This window comes from Emys orbicularis, chromosome 2, assembly GCF_028017835.1.
Source record: "Emys orbicularis isolate rEmyOrb1 chromosome 2, rEmyOrb1.hap1, whole genome shotgun sequence".
NCBI classification, from domain to species: domain Eukaryota; kingdom Metazoa; phylum Chordata; order Testudines; family Emydidae; genus Emys; species Emys orbicularis.
The window spans coordinates 25294022-25306090 of NC_088684.1; positions in this window are offsets into that span (position 1 = coordinate 25294022).

Sequence of the window (12069 nt, forward strand, 5' to 3'; positions counted from 1 at the left end):
CATTTTGAAGTTTTCTCCCCAGCCACCAGAGCTAGAAAATTTCTTTTTGTTTAAGAATGAAGGCTGAAATCATCACATATCCACTTGACTCCAGGAGCTGGGGCATTCAGCAAAACAATTATTATGAGACTCATGACAAAATCATGAGAGTTGGCAACAGCAGTGCTCCTTGGATCAGTCCTGGGAAGGCCCCAGGAGATCCGTGAGAAGCCTAATGTTTATCCATTTGTCAAATGAAAGTTACTTGGTTGCTTATCTGGCCTCAGCATTTTCTGTTGGGAATCTGGACTCCTGTCTGTTTTCTGTTCTGTTTCAGCTGATACCATGGTGATGGGAGTAGTGTATCTAAGCACTTTCCCATAGTGCCTTCAGCAACATGACTAGCATGTGACACATGCCGTTCTTTTCCTCCCTGCAGGCAAACTGCAGAGGACTTAAAACAAAATTATGAGGTTAGTGAAGGGAAGAAGTGCCCCTGGGAGAAAGTGAGGAGCTTTATGCTAGTTCTTGGCCAAGAATGGACCTTTGACCCTGCACAAGGCCTCAAGGTGCTACTCTAATAGGTGTAATAACTAGGGGGGGGGAGACTTTTGAAAGTTTGGCAGTTTTTTGGTGAAATTCTGTTTTTCATCCAGTTCTAAGTATTACATGTGCTTCATCAATATAAACACTGAATGTGCACTATAGGGAGAGGGAGTGTCAGTCACCAGCAAGCTATACAGATTCCCAGTTTCAGTCAGAGTTCATTCAGCATATGCAAGCAGGTATATTTACATCAGTAGTTTATTTTAACGGAAATTCTACTCAAACTCCTTCACCCTCACATTACTTAATGAAGAGCCCCTGTGATGTCTTGAAAAGATCACAGTCCTCTCTATGCATATTGTATGTGCATGACTGTGAAATGTGCAGAACCCTGAGCATCAAACCGTGGGAATAATTTATAGACATAGCTCTTGTGCTCTGTAATGGGAAATTATTTTAGAATGTAGGGTGCCAAATTCAGGCGAAGTGTAATCAGAAGTAACTACTCTTAACTTATTTTATTCATCAAGAGCTATGCTATGAATATCCAAGGGTAACCGCCCCAGGTCCCAGGCAGACTCTGTTGTGCAGAAGGCCTGTATGCACAATTGTCTGAAGCAGGTAATAAGTAACAGAGTCTAACTCAGACTGTTAAATAACATCATTTGAAAAGAAACCAAAATGGAAGACACTGGTGAAAACTGGAGGTCTTGAAGCTTAAAGAACCAACAGGGGGTATTTAGGTGGTTAAAAGATTGCTATAGCAACCAGCCAAAATGGTGCTCAGCATCAGCACAGAAGGATGTTGCTATAATTGAAGTCACCAGATGTGTGTTTTGATTGGGACCATGTTGCCACATCCTTCTGGAAGTTACTTGGTAACAGCTAGGTTGCTGAATGACCCAGCTTGCAGAGGGCACAAACCACACCATCATGGATGTCAGCCTCTCCATCTCCCAGGACTCACAAATCTACCATCACAGCTTTGGCCCTTTGTTCTCTTACTCCTGAACAGTGTTCTGGCCAGACCAGGCAAGGATAGGGAACCAGATGGTACTACCAGCTACACTAAGTTACAGCTTGAGTATGAACTTGAGGTTTCTGCAATCACCACCTACCTAATTTGTCATTTCCCCTTCCCCGTCTTTTCTTTTCTATCTTTCTCTTGCCTTCTGGCTTATCTAGCCAAGACAAAGCCACCTTTTGCAGCACTGCTGTGTGCCTGTGGCCAGAAAGAATTTATAAACAATGCTTTTAGTCCAACTGCTAGACGTTTGCCAAACCTTAAGAGTGGCTAATCAGATACCATGCTTTCCCTGTAATTTTCTCAGCAGCTAAGTTGTAAGAGAGATTCTGTATAAGAGAGAAACACAGAATATGCATTTTCTCTCCCTCTCTAAGTCTTAAAAAAAAAAAAAAAAAAAAAAAGACAGACATCAGTAACAACAACCCAATGCTATTAAAAGCCATTTCCACCCTCACCCCTCAATAAGAACATTTCATGTTGCTATTTAATGCCATCCAAAGACTTAAGCAAAGGAGTTTCCCCTATAAAAGTCTATAAAACTACAGGGAAGGAGAATAAGGGAAAGTAAAATAAAATGTTTAACTATTTAAAAACTTGAGAAGTTAGTGGTTTTTATGGGTGCTCAATATACATTTTAACTATTTTTTTAAAAAGACAATAACATGACACAGGCCATCACAGTTTAGTGTAGCAAGCTATAAACAAGGTTTTAAAACACCTTAGCTGCTATTGATCCCAGTGCCGCTCCCCAACATATACAAAAACCTGCCTTTCCCAGGTACAAACCCTATCCAAAAAACATAAGTATTTCATTTTCAAGGTATTATAGCAGTTCCAAAATAAAAATTCTTCCCCCTCCTGCAGGATATGAAACAATTTAAAATAAAGTTCCAGCATTGATAGACCATCTTACACTACGCTGTGCACCAGAACTCTCTCCACCAGCCATTCCAGCCCTTTTTCCTCTCTGGTGGATAGGCAACTGGTCCTGATTACCAGGTGGACTTTGGCTGTTTGGACCTCCCACCCTTTTAACTCCTACTTGCGTGGCCCTGGATTTCTACAGACTGGCACAGGTAAATGAAGAATTTTGTAATTTACCATATCTTGGGTGATCCCAAGCCTCAGGTCTAGAGTCATCCTTATACCAAGACAATTTACTACAAGGTTAAATTGTATCCCAGGGGGTTAGTTTTCATTTTTTTTTTTAAATAGTATCCTCTATATAAATCACTACAACAGCTAATGAAAATTATGCTATGAATGAAAGAAAATGAATTAGAAGTGAAACCCAACATGAAAACTGTTAACACAAGAATACTACTAAGGTCACCAGGAATCACTTTGAATTTCTTTACCATATGTAGATTGAAATGAGTTTCAATTCGTGAACTGAAACTTTAATTTGATGGGTGATTATTATATTTAATGTGGTTTACATAAACTCTTGATAGCCTGAACTTTGTGTAATTACCTTATTCTTTTCCTGGTCTCCTGAGACTTAGAGTTGTGCATTCCCAGCATCTGAGATTGTGACAGTCCAGGTTGAGGATGTAGCACCTTTTAACATCAAGGTACCAATCCAGGCCAGATTTAGGGGCATTTCTTATATGGGCATGCTGGGCCTGGATTGGCTGCTTCTCGCAGCCCCTCCTCCTATTCGTCACTTCCTCCAGCAGCCTCCCTAGACCTCTTAACCCCTTCCTTGCCAGTGTGGGGTGGATGCCCCATCACACAAACCATCAGACATGTTCAGCAGGCTGGTCTGCATCACTGTCTCAGCTCTCATCTGATCGGTGTTTTCCTTACATATCTCAGGATTCAGTATGCCCAGCAGGCCTCTGGCAGATATTTACTGCATTTAAAAAACCAGTACATTATAGACTGCACTGATGAATTTTCTGCCACAGGTGAGTTGGGAACTCAGTTACCCAGAGTTTCCTTGCTGGTTGCATGACATAACGGGCAGATTTCCACAGAAACAATGGACAAGTCAGGCGGGGTGGGGGGAGGGGAAATGTACAGAAGCCCTTCCCCGCCACTGTACACAGAGACTAAGCTGCCACTGCAATTAATCATAAAGCTATCAGCACCTGGAGTAACTTCTCCAGAGAGCTATTTCAATTATGGAGGCAGATAATACCAGTGAAAACACACAGGAACAATGTACTACAGATGAGTAAGGGAGCCTGCCTGGGACTAGCTTAGCACGTCAGCCCTTTTCTTGTTGTGAAACTTAGGAATCAGATTAAGTTCATTACAAACAAAAAGCTATGACTAGAAAAGCAGCATGGTCTACTGGATAAAGCCATGGCTGAGCATTCAGGAGACCTGGGTGATATTCCCAGCTCGGACACAGACTTGCTGTATGACCTTGAGTGAGTCACTTCTGCCCTCTGTGCTATGTTATGCTTAAGCACCTTGAGGTGGCAACTGTCTGCTACTGTGTGTACATACCAAGGTCCAATTGTGCTAGGCGCTGTCTTTGTTGGCATTTATAGATGCTACTGAGATGCAAATCAATAGTAATAAAAGTCATACAATAACTTTTTGATACTCCTTTAAAAGTTTTTATTGGTATTTTTATTTTTTTTCCTAACAGCAACCGTTCCACATTAGCTAGTCACTTTGTTACACCTTTGGCTTCATTCAAGTGCTTTGGCTTCTATTCATGGATTTAAAAGTAATTAAGTGATATTAATGAATTAATCCTCACACTATTAGAAGTGAAACACAATTGTCCAACTTTTCCATCTGGGGGAAACCAAGGAACAGAGTCTTTGAGTTGCTAAAGACCACAGAAGAAGTTAATTTCAGAGGAAGGATTAGAACTCAAGGGCTCCCGGCGCTCAGTCGAGTGTTCAGACCACTAGATCATCTTAAATTCTGTAAATTGAGGCAGAAAGGAATCGATTCTGCACTGGGATCCACATGGGCAGGTCCTCAAAGGTACTTAAGTGCCTAACTCCTTTAATTTCAGTGGCAGTTAGGTGCCTCAATACCTTTGAGGATTTAGGCCCTAGTGACTAAAGACCACTCCATCAGAACCATTGAACTTCCAGACAAAGGTTTGGAAAAAAGGAATTGTGATGCTTTCTTCCTCAAGTAATGAGTACAGGATGTTACTGAAGACTATGGCCAAAAACTGGATGCTAGCTTTATTCCAAAACTGTTTGTTGTGTCAAAATGTGGCCCCAGTGCCCAGGTAGCATTGGGCTGTAGTATAATGGGCTGTGCAAGCAGTTGCTATTCTTTATTCTCTCTGCTTATTAATTTGGTAATGCATAAGGACAGTTCTACTTCAAGCTATACTTACAAAACAGCATGAAAGCAATCAACTATTTATGCTTCAGACATGCATAATTTACATGCTATGAAGCTTTTATAAGCCAGACTGATTTCTCATGCGTATATACATAGGTATCTGTATCTATATATTTGGTTGCATTAAAAGATGTGTTTTGATTGTGCCTAGTTTGCCAAGTGAATCAGATCACACCACATCTGTGTTCGGTTCTCATTGTTATTTACCACCCCGCCAACCTTTGTGTCATCTGCAAACTTTGTCGGTAATTATTTTACATTTTCTTCCAGGTCATTGCATATTGAAAAATATTGAATAGCATTGGGCCAAGAACCAATCCCTGCTGGAGTCTATTGAAAACACCGTCACTCATTGTTGACTCATTAGATCTATCTGCACACACACATGCATGCGCACACGCACAAATGAGGGGTGTATTGGAAGTTGCACCTTTGACTTCAATGGGAGAAAAATTGGGCATTATAAGATTGACTACGCCAGAGTTTTTGCTCATCTAGGTAACAGGAGATTCTCTCACTCAAGCAGGGTTTTGCTACATAGCTGCAAAAGAAAATGATTCGAATCATACACTGTGTACAATACCAGAGGAGAAGTACTCATCTGTGAATTCTGAACCCTCTCCCAATTCCCTGTTAGGCTGGGTGTTCCCAGCAATAGTCTGTCACTGGAAGAGCAAAGACACCATTCTAGATATTGAAAATTTACCAAACAGCAGTGTCCAGCAAAGTAATTAATACAACCATTAATTTGGTTTCATATGTACTTTGTCTTAGTAAATCATTGGGCCAATAACCTTGACAAAGCCTGTGACACTGCACCTGATATTCTTCATAGTTGTATAATTGATATAATTATGACATATTGCATTTTGTACAAGATATGTCTTCTCAGGTGTGTCTGGAAAAGTTATGATTTGCTGAATATGATTTCTAGTTATATGCATGTATCATTTTTGTATATGAAGTTATGAATATTGACATGTATCTATATTTCAAATGTGCTTACTCTGGAAAACACCTACAGCTAGCCTTTCAGGTACAACAATGAAGAAGCTAGAAAGTGCTGATGGCCCATCAGCAAAGACAATGGGACATGGAAGAGCTTAACCTTCTGGTGAACCTTTCAGCCAGCCCATGAGTAATGCCTGCTGTGACTCAGCAAGGTGCATGTCACCGCCCACATGACTCTGACCTCCATTTTGGAACCTGTATTTTTCCACAAACTGGGCTGGAAACTACATTTGATACAAAGGACTCCCGCCATATAGTAAAGCTATATAAAGTGGGGTGTTACCTCATCTAGAGGCCTCACTCCCCACACAAGGACACTCCTGGAAACATCTGAGAAACAAAGCCTGAACTAGGGGAAGTGCTGGTCCCAGACTAAAAGGATTTTTAGCCTGTGTATGGAAACCTGGTGGACTGCTTGTAGCATCAACCAGGGTGATAAATTGCTAATTTATATCCAATCTTTCTAGTATTTTAGGCTTAGTTTGTGGTTTTGTTTATTTACTAGGTAATCTGCTTTGATCTGTTTGCTATCACTTATAAGAACTTAAAATCTATCTTTTTGTAGTTAAAAAACTTGGTTTTTTTGCTTTATCTAAACCAGTGCCCCATTGAGTGAAGTGTCTGGGGAAAAAAATCTCAGCTTGGTTAACACAGGCTTGTTGCATATCTTTCCCACATCGAGGGGAGAGCGAACTATTTATGAGTTTACATTGTACAAACCCCTGTGCAGTGCAAGATGGTATAATTTTGGGTTTGTACTCCAATGGGGGTGTGCGTGCCCAAGGAGCTGGGAAATTGACTGGTGTCTGCTGTTTGCAGTTAGGTAGCTCAGTTTGGGTGAGTGGTGCCACATGTTAGGGGGGGAGGGATAGCTCAGTGGTTTGAGCATTGGTCTGCTAAACCCAGGGTTGTGAGTTCAATCCTTGAGGGGGCCACTTAGGGATATGGGGCAAAATCAGTACTTGGTCCTGCTAGTGAAGGCAGGGGGCTGGACTCGATGACCTTCAAGGTCCCTTCCAGTTCTAGGAGATAGGATATCTCCATTAAAAAAAAAAAAATGTTGTCGTGTTGGGTGATAACAGGGCCTGGTGAGGCTGGCTGTGTCTCCAACCAAGCCGTGTGAAAATAGGGCCACCTCAGCTGTGTGTCTTAGAGGGGCACAGTGTTTCCCATAGCTCCCAGAGTGCACCCCCGGGGTGACATCCCATCACAGAGCCAATGTATTTTCCTTATTGAATTCAGCTAAAGCAGTGTCTAAGGCAGGGGATCGCAAACTTATTTTGCGGGGCCCCTGTTGCGTGGTATGCACACCCTGTCCTCATTTGGAGCATGGTGGGGTTGTGATACCGCCACGGTTGCAGTCTACCTGACAGTCTTTAGGCTGACAGTGGCACGACCCAGACACAATATGGCTGCCCTTAGGGTCAGGGAAGTGCAGCCTAATCAATTACAGAGGCCCTTGCATTCAGGGTAGTGCAGCCTAGCAGCCAAAGTCCATATAACTGCCACAGACACAGGGCAGTGTGGCCTAGGGGTCAGAGTAAATTACAACAGCTCCTGTGTTCAGGGCAGCACAGCCTAATAGCCAGAGTCACTTGCAGCAGCCCTTGTACTCAGGGCAGCACAGCCTAGCAGCCTGAGTCCATATAACAGCCCACAGACAATGGACAGTGCAACCTCGTGGCCAGTACCCAGGGGGCCACTACCGGGGGGGGCAGCAGTCCGGGTAGGGGGGCCCTGGCCCACCCAGGGCTCTAACAGTTGGCAGAGTGGTCCACCACAGAATCAGTGGGGAATCCCACTGAAACACACTGACCTCACTTGGGTGGGAGATACCACTCATGCACTCTCCCTGGGTTACTTCCTACCATGCTTCCAGAAGCTGCAGTTGAGTATCGGGGTCTCTGGGCTCATCAGCATGGATGATTCCCTGGGGCTCCATTGGCCATAGACTTCCAGTCCGACTCTCAGGATCTCCAGGTCCTGCAGGTAATGGCTGTGACAGCACTTCAGCTAGAGCCTTCACCAAAGGTCCTTCCCTTCCTTCATTCCACCTTGAATGAGCTGGGCTGCTCCCTTTTGTACTGAGGCAGCAGTTGGAGCATGCCCAGCACAGTCTGAGGGGTGGGATTTCCACCATCCATAACATGGGATTAACCCTCTCTTGTCCAGTGTGTGGTATGCATTAAAGCCCTCCTTTGAAAATATTTCAGGCTGTGATGGACTCCCACCCTAAAAGTGATAGTAAATTACTGTACAGACTCATAGGAGCACTAAATGAAGCATGTAACCATTATCCCTGCAGTCAAAGTCTCTGAAGCCTCTCAAAAAGTGTAAAGTAACAGCCTTCAGGAATAAATATATTGACATTTAAGAAACGTATGTAACCCTTCTGCCAGGTGGAGCCAGCAGCAACCAGGGCTGGGTTCAATATCTAGGGGTTCCTTTCCATTGATACACCACAGAACCGGCTTGAGCCCACACCCAGTAACCTGGGAAAATTACACACCACCCGTGGGTGCCTCTGAGAGGCAATACTTCCCCACTTGCAAGCACAGAGTCCGAGTGTAGAAAATAAACTTTTAATAAAAGGAGGGAAGTAACTCAGCATTAATTTGGGGAAACACCGCAAACAGGGTTCATAAACATAAACCATGAGTAAAAGACCCACCGGCAAGTAGGTTGGGCAGTGTCCTTTTCCCCTCAGGTTCTTAAGTCCAGCAACCCAAAAGTCCCTTTCACATGCCTGACCTGTCTCTGCACCCTCATTTGTGGCAGGTTAAGAACAATCCTGCTTTCCTGTATTCCTACAATAATTACAACGTTGGTAACCATATTTCACTACCCCTGCATTCAGTACTAAAGTCATTTGTACCCAACACCAACCAAAGTTGATCCTTTGACACAGCTATAAATGATAAATTATGTAAATAGTTTTCTCAGAGCAGGAGAAAACTATTTACATAAACACACCCATAGTCTCTTTCCCTCCCAGCTAGCTGTCAGGGAAGCATCCATTCAGACCCTGCTTACACATATTTTCTGAAATAAAAAATAGACAACAGGATACAGTTTGAGGATCTGGAAGCCTTTTTGATTGTGGCAATAATCATAACATTGTCCAAGGATTGTGGCTTTATACACAACTATGTACAAACAAATAGCTGGACACTTAATGTGAGGGGTGCTGATGTTTTGATAGGGGTAACATACATCTGGGTTTTCCTGGACATGACCTCTTTTTTTTTGGTCTTCTGATCTCCATCCAGGAAGATATTTGAAATATGAAAAACTTTCCTGAGAATCTATGACCATTTTCATGGAACTTGTGCGAAATGTAGGGGGGTTGTGAGTAGGGTCACCATACATCTGGGTTTTCCCGTACATGACTTCTTTTTTGGTTCTCCGATCTCCCTCTGGGCAGATTTTGGAAATCTGAAAAAAATGTCCATGATCTTTTATTACATTCAGAGCTGGACAGCTGGAGCTGGGTTCTGAGCTGGGTGTCTGTGCTCTCTGGCCGTTCAGCTTGTAAGGCAGAGCTGCCATCAGCAGTGGTGCAGAAGGAAGAGTGGCAATACCATACCATGACACCCTTCCTTCTGTGCTGCTGCTGGCAGTGGCATGGCTGTCTGAGCTGGGCACCCAGTCAGCGGCTGCTACTCTCTGGCCACCCAGATTGGAGGGCAGAGCCACCGCCAGCAGTGGTGCAGAAGGAAGGGTGGCAATACTACACCATGCCACCCTTCCTTCTGTGCTTCTGTTGGCAATGGTGCTGCCATTTGAGATGGGCACTCAGCCAGCAGCCACTGCTCTGTTGCCACCCATCTCAGAAGGCAGCATCGCCACCAGCAGTGGAGAAGAAGGAAGGGTGGCAATAACATACCATGCCATCCTACCTTCTGCCCTGCTGCTAGCAGCAGTGCTGCCATCTGAGCTGAGTGCCCAGCCAGTGGCTGCAGCTCTCCGGCCACCCAGCTTGGAAGGCAGCGCTGCCACAAGCAGCGGAGCAGAAAGAAGGGTGAGTAGTATAAGGGCCCTACCATCAATCAAACCCTAACCCCGCCCCTTGACCCCTTAAGCCCCGCCCCTTGACCCCTTGGTCCCTCCCACCTGTCACCGGAAGTCCCACCCCATGGGGGTATTACTTCCGGGGTCAAGGTGCCACCTGACCGGAAGCAAGGTGTGTCATGTGACCCCTCTAAGAACTCCCCCCACCACCCTCTACCAATCAGGAGGGGTTTTGTGCCAAAAGGACCGCCCCGAGAGGAGATTTTGACCCATCAGGGGGACTTCCGGGGCGGGGGTGACCCGTCCGGAAGTGGGTCGTGTGACCCCTCTAAGAACTCTCCCCACCACCCTCTACCAATCAGGAGGGGTTTTGTGCCGAAAGGACCTCCCCGAGAGGAGATTTTGACCAACCAGGGTGACTTCTGGGTTGGGGTGACCCCTCCGGAAGGGAGTCGTGTGACCCCACTAAGAACGCCTCCCAAGGCCCTCCGCCTATCAGAGTGCAGCACCATTACCCCATAAATCCCAGCGCCAGACAGAGGAGGCGGCCATCTCTTACCAAGGACACGTGTTTTCGAAAGCGCGGAAAGGCTGCTGAGAGGAAACATGGACTCCTTCACCACCCCCGTGAGAACTTCGGACTTTGTTTTAGCCCCAACCGTCTTTGACCTTGTGTGGAGCAGGCGTTACATCAGCGACAGTTCCGAGGGGAGCCCTTTGGCCCAGCCGTTGCTGGATACGCCGGAACCCGACCCCGAAACCCTCGTGAGACACCCCGATGAGCATGGCGGTCTCTCTTTGTCCACCCCCTCAGAGGTGGAAGGCGATTGTGGCTCGGGGGAGTCACCGGCGGACAAGGCGAACGGAAAAGACGGCGCTCAGGTAAATGATTGCTTAAGAAGCGATGATCGAGGAGGGGTTGGTAACTCTGAGGATGATGGCTATGAGGAGTTTAAGAGGCTTTGCATAGAAAGCGTGGAAAGGCTGCTGAGAGGAAACAGGACAAGGCGAACGGAAAAGACGGCGCTCAGGTAAATGAATGCTTAAGAAGCGGCGGTCGAGGAGGGGGTGGGTAATGGGTTAGGAACCGGGGGTTGCGTAAATTAAAAAAACAAGCAGTGAGGGGTGCTTACACGTTTTCTTTTCTGAAAATTTCTCAACAGCTCGACGATGCCTTTCTAGAGGACCCGGACAGCGATGCATCAAGCAGCGAAGATGAACTGGGCCCACCATGTTTTTGCTCAACGCCAATACGAGTTGTTGAAGAGGACTCTGAGGATGATGGCTATGAGGAGTTTAGGAGGCGGCTTGGCATAGAACTAACTGAGCCAGTGCCACATCGTGAGCGTAAAAAAGTCATGCGGACTATTGTACGCGTTGCTGTTTATGCTATCCTTAAACACTGCCTTAGGGAAAAGCTTTTTGAAGATTGTGAGGGCTGTGTCATAGATGCGCCAGGCCAAAGGCACCATGATTGTGTGACTTGGACTTCAGTGGATATAAACTGCAAGCTCCGGGGCCTGTGTGCTGAGCTGTGTTTGGAAAGCTTATTAAACACTGTTGTTGCCATAGGCTATGGTATGCAATGTCTGTGCCTAACCCAAGAACATTTAGCGCAAGGGGTGACCTTGATAAATGCTGTGCAATTCAGTGCAGACCCTGACCGTGTTCTAAGGAAAATGACCAAACCGGAAGATGCCTGCTTAGAGCATTATATTGACCGTCTAGTCCGCACAAAGAGTTACAGAACCCTGCTTAAGAAAAAAACTATTTGTAAGAAATCTAAAAGGATTAAGTTAGAGAATGGTGAGGGGACAAACATGCGATATAAAACTTGGTAGCTGTAAATTTTTTTAAAAGGGGGGAGGGAGTTTGTGACTATTGTGTTTTGTTAGAAGGCCTTTGGCCTTTAAGTGAGCTAAAAAGTTTTAATGAAGCATCTTGGTTTTGTTTTCAAGAAGCTGTATGTTTTTAAATAAAAAAAAAATAAATTGTGAGAATTAGCTCTTGTGTTTTGTGTGTGTGTGTGTGTGTGTGTATAGCAAAAAGCTGAAATGTATGTTGTGGTGGGGAAGGGGAAAAAATCCTAAAAATGTGCTTACAATAAAAGAACCAAGGCTAGTTCAGACATGTGTCTGAGTACAATAGAGTTAATATGGAGATATACTTAT